Genomic DNA, 5,636 nt, shown 5'->3' on the forward strand with positions numbered 1-5,636 from the left:
ATGGCATTCATGGAGAGAGAAAAAATGAGGACGTTCCAGAGATACCATCTTCAGCAATACTCCCAGGCATTCCAGAAAAGCGCACATCATCTCTGTGTTTCCTTGCAGGTGGAGAAGCTGACGGAGCAGGTCTTTGGTCTCATGCTCAGAGGCCTTCTTCGGCAGTCTCCCACCTCAAAGCACCCCCTTTTTATTTTGAAGGCATAGAAGTCCTGGGAAGAGCCTGAAGGTACACTTGGCCACTGCAAACATTCAGAGAATCAAGAGTTAAAGCTCCTGTTAAATGTCCCAACTGAACAATAAGTGTGGGAGTGTTTTTGAGGACTGGGATCAAGTATTGTGAGAATATTGGCTTGTTACAGTTTTTCCTCATGCAATTTTTCCTCATGCAGGGGATCTCTTCACGAAGATGCCGACCTACAGTAACTGTAAAGTTCCAAGGCCACAATTGCAGACAAGAAAGAAGTGCTTACAATGACCTTGAATTCTTGGATAGAAATGCCATCCCAAATTTTCCTCCTTCCAAAGGAATTGGGATTTAGGATGTGTGGGGAATGTAAGAGGGAGAAGATGGCTCCAGAAGTCTAGAGAAGAATTTACCATAAATGGCATACACATGTGCTTTGGCAATGAGATTCTTGATTCAAAGAAACAAGCAAAGGTGTTCACGGCTGGAGATGTTTCTCCTCATGTCTCGAACCAGCTTCGCTACTGTGGAAACCATCAGCCTAGGATCAATATAGGTAGCAAAGCTAAAATAGTATGGATTGTAAGCTTTGGGTGCCCACCCTGTTCCTGATATAATCTCTCTCCTGGGACAAAGGGGCAGGGAGATGCCACTTGATTCCACTTGATGGTGGACTAAGGTATCCCTGGAGAAACTTGGCAACAGTGTAATGGACTCCTTTCTATCTCCTCCAGCTTATTAAAGTCCATCAGACATTTCCTGAAGTTCCTGAGGAGGTCTGGGATACTGGAAAACATATGGTTTCATTAATGAAGGTAATTTCATTTAGAGCATCAAGGGAAAGCGTTGAGAGTGAAAGGAAAGATCCCACTCTTTGTATCTCAAATTGGGTATATATTTATCCAGTAGATTAAACTTCAACATCTCTGTGTCATTCAATTGCACTCACTGAGTTAATCGGTGTAAGGTTCCCTAACACTTGCCAACTTTCCTCTTTTTTTATTTTTCTCATTTCTTTTCTACGCAGATGAACCTAGAAGTAGAGGAGCTATGATCTTCCCACCCACCCACCCAATATTGAACAAGTTAAGCTGGGGGAATCTAAAGCAATATGGAGAATAGAGAGCTGGATCATCAGTTTCCATTCATTCAAGGTGATTGTTGGTTTTTCACTGGCCATGACCAATACGATGGGCATTTAAGAGAATGGTAAGCTCCTCTCCATAGGATCTGTCTTGTGAAGGACTCAGGGTGTGCACTTAGAATTTTAAATTCCCACCCGATATAAGAAAATGTAGAAAAAACACCACACACTGCTTGTTCTGTGCCTCTTGAAAAACAGGTCAGCTGCATCTGGTCAGAGGTGATATTGGCCAGTTCTCTGAACTACTCAAAATTTCCGCTACCGGTTCTCCAGACCTGGTCAGAACCTGCTGAATACCACCTCTGGTTAAATAATAATAATTCCTCTCTGTAACAGGGAAAGGCCCTTAGTTTGTTCCATCTACGACTTTCAATTATTACAAATAATGGCTGTTATCTTCTGTTGTACACTTCTGACTTTGTAATAAACCCTGCCATTTGTGCTTTTTGATCATTGCACCATCCTCAGGACCACTCTGCTATTCAACTGGCACTGAGACCAGAGATGGTATTCAGCAGGTTCTGGCCAGTTCTGGAAAACCAGTAGTGGAAAATTTGAATAGTTCAGAGAACTGGCAAATACCACCTCTGACTGGCTCTGCCCCCATCTATTCTCTGCCTGCCATTGAGTCCCAGCTGATTGGCTGGGTCTTCTTTTGTTGCCCTGCACAGGAGAACGGAGCTAGAAAGCAGGTCAGTGGGGTGGGGAGGGAATGGGGATTTTGCAGTAAACTTCCCCCAGGAGTGGGGTGGGAATGGAGATTTTACAGAACTGGTAGTAAAAAAAAATTAATCCCACCACTGACCGAGACCAGATGCGTGGGGAACAGGTTCCAACGGTAGTCACTTTTAGTATGTGGCAGCAGGTAGGTGGTCTATGGACTAAGGATTGGTAGAGTTTCTGCAAATGTGGGGTTTTGCTCTACTGAGCTTAGTTGCTGCTGCTTTTTGCCACACAATTTGTCTCTCTTGTTAGGCTGCGTAGCGGCTTCGGATAGAATTTCAGGTGGTGCCTGGAACTCACCTTGGCTGGACCATCGTCTTTCCAGGACCTGGCAGTTGGCTGATTGGATTATTGAATACACCAGGCATACGGAGCAGCTTTTGCAGGGGGATAAGTTGTTATGCACCGTCTGGTGTACTTTGGAAAGGCTGACAGAGTGTCTGGAAGCTGTAGGGTGGGGCACACAGCCCCTCCCCTCTGGAACATCCTCCCTCCTGAGATTAGAGTCATCCTGATCCTGTTGGCCTTTCAGAAGACCTTGAGGACCTGGTTCTGTGTCTTCAGTCCTGAGTTTGTGAAGGCCCCACTGATGTTAACAATTATGGATTAAATTATCTTCTGGTTGCTCTATGTATTTTTTCCCCCTGTATTCTGTTTTTAAGTTGTTTAAATGATTTCATGATGGTTTGCTGCTCAGAATCATTTGTTTCAGATGGATGGCAATACAAACTGAATAAATAAATAAACTTTGGATGCTATTTCTTTGCTTTTTTTTCCTACCTAAAGACCCTTAGGCTTCTGTTCTATATTTCCTTTTTTTAAAGAAACTGTATGTATTTAAGTATCTGATCCCCAATCATAAATCATGTCACAAAATAAGGCCCTGCTTTGTAGGAAACCTTGCACTCCAAGGTTTTAGGATAACTCCCATCCCCCAAAACTTACACTTTTGGGGAAATTACACCCAAACCAAAAACCAAAATATCAGGGGGTTAACAGAGTTCAGTGATTTTCTGCAATTTTCATCTCATGTAGCAACGTTACAATTATTTTGCAAGATCTTATAAGATTTTAGTAGTTCTGCAGATGGTCTTAGAATCCTTTATAAGTGATGGAAACTTATGGGGAGTATCAGATTGTCAGCATTTCTGCAATGATTATTTTCCTTACACTTACAGAAACATCATGAGTCATTATGATCTCACTTTTCATTATTTCCATCAACAAAACTTAGTCTGATTCTTGATGCATAATGTTCTCCTAGGCTAGAATAACATTCTCCTTTCTAGGTGGAAGCAGTGTAAATATATATTTATAACGTATTTACACTTCAACAAACTAAGAGTCTAGGAATGATTTCATGGCTGGAAATCCTAGAAAAAAACCCCCAATTCAGGACATATGGGAAACAATGAAAAAACTAAATACTAAAGACAAGAACAAAAAGAAAACCGCACAGGCAGAAAAGCAAAAGACCATATGACCATCACGTGACACGTCATATTGAAATTCAACATAATGCAGTCACAAGTAATTAAACAACACCAAACTAGGGTCTTAGACTTTAAGAGAGCTGACTTAACACAGGGAATGGCAAAATATCATAGAAAGTTAATACAAAGACATTGCAAGTTGGGAAAGAGCTGAATGTAAACACTCCACGAAACTTGCTCCAGATAGAGCATCTCAATTCACATGTGGTGTAAATGGAATTGGAGGATAGTGTGTGTGTGTATGTGTGTGTAAGGATGGGAATATGGGCCAAAAAGATCTTGTGTTCCCCCCCACTCCATGTGAAGTTGTCCCCAACCCTATCTTTTCATAAGGGCCTAAAGACGTGGCTGTGCCACTCAACTTGGGGGCCCAGTGGAGGCCCAGCGCAATGGAGGTGGTTGATTGAGTAATAGCGGATCCCACCTCCCCCCCCGCCTTCCCCATGTGTCCTTGAATTTAATGTCTTTTTATGTTTTAACGGTATATGTAACTGTAAGCCACCCAGAGTTACCCTATGGTAAGAAACCAACCAACAAACAAACAAATAAATAATAGAGAATCAGACAGTGTGGCGGGGGAGGGGTTTCACTTTTCCTAACCCGATTTTGTAGAAATGGTAAGAATAAAATATTTAAATTTGGTAACTTATAGAATCATAAGATTGGAAGAGTTCTTGAAGGTCTTCTAGACTACCCTACCCAAGGCAGGAGAATGTATAGAAACATAGAAAAATGACAGCAGGAAAAGACCTGGTGGTCCATCAAAACTGCCCTTTGAGGGTTTTTTTTTCTTTTTATGTATATATTATTATTTTTTATTATTTTATTTTAGTTGGATGATGGACATGTGTTTATCCCAAGCATGTTTAAATTCAGTTACTGATGAATGACCCATTTACCTCAGCTGGAAGTTGGTTCCAAGCTTCCAGTACTCTTTCTCTGAAGTAAAACTTTCTAACATTATTTTTCAACTTCCCTCCTGTCAGCTTGAAGTTATGTCCCCGTGTTCTTGATTTTTGCTTAATATTCAAAATACTGCCTTCCTTATTCATACCAGTAGTGGGATTCAAATTTTTTTACTACCGGTTCTGTGTGTGTGGCTTGGTGGGCATGGCAGGGGGTAGGATACTGTAAAATCTCCAGTCAGAGATGGTATTTGCCGATTCTCCAAAGTACTCAAAATTTCCGCTACCAGTTCTCCAGAACTGGTCAGAACCTGCTGAATACCACCTCTGATTCACACCCATACTATAATATATTTAAAAGTTCAATCATGCGTCCCCTTTCTTTTCTGTCCTGCAGGCTGTACATATTCAGTTTTTTCAACCTCTCCTGATATGTTTTGTCCCCCAGACCTTGCATCATTTTTGTTGCCAATCTCTGGATTCAATCAATATGTTAAAATAGAATTGGCAGGAATTGCAAAAGTATCAAGGTTAACAGACATTTTTCAAAATTTCAACTCATGTTCTTCCATACTATGAAACACTATCACTAGTATTTCAAATGTACCTACTGAAAGGCAATCCTTCAAATATGTAACAACCAATACTATGAAAAATAATTAATAACCAAATATTGTTATAATAATTTAATCCCAATGTGGAAAAAATAAAAAAAGAAGTGAAAAATACTTAAATATTCTGGTTTGAAATGTGATCGTTTAAAATGATGGCGCTTTCAAAATTAAATATTTTATTTCAAACTCTTAGTAGAAGTGCCAAATTAATATTATGGCAAAGAGAAAAATCACCCCCCCCACACTTCAAAACTAAGCAATGAAGAATCAATAGGAAAAACAGATATACACCCCAAAAACAAGAAGGATGAGGAGTTCAATTAAATAAAAATATTTTATCAACAGCACATTTTGGTCGTATTATTTCCTTCACATTGAAAAACTGTGTAATTTAAGCAGTAGCCAGTGTTGGTTTGTTGGTTTGTTTATTTATGAGCTCTTCCTTGTGTTTTTTCCTTAGGCATTTAAGACAGTCTCAAAGGCACTGGACCACATTTGGTTTCCAATTATAAAAGGAAAATGCTGAGAGCATCGAAATGTTCATGCTTAGAAAGGAAGATTTGTATTATC

The 5,636-nt window shown here is 40.1% G+C and overlaps 1 long non-coding RNA gene across 1 annotated transcript; it reads left to right on the forward strand.

Moving 5' to 3' along the window:
• Positions 1-672: 672 nt before the first annotated feature.
• LOC113418669 (uncharacterized) lies at positions 673-2,801 on the forward strand. The gene is made up of 3 exons (XR_003371790.2): positions 673-1,002; positions 1,215-1,341; positions 2,307-2,801. It is a non-coding gene; the product is annotated as an uncharacterized LOC113418669 (long non-coding RNA).
• Positions 2,802-5,636: the final 2,835 nt, after the last annotated feature.

The sequence above is a fragment of the Notechis scutatus genome, chromosome 6 (genome assembly GCF_049901735.1).
Source record: "Notechis scutatus isolate UNSWTSFEM ecotype Mainland chromosome 6, rNotScu1.2, whole genome shotgun sequence".
In the NCBI taxonomy this organism is placed as follows: Eukaryota; Metazoa; Chordata; class Lepidosauria; order Squamata; family Elapidae; genus Notechis; species Notechis scutatus.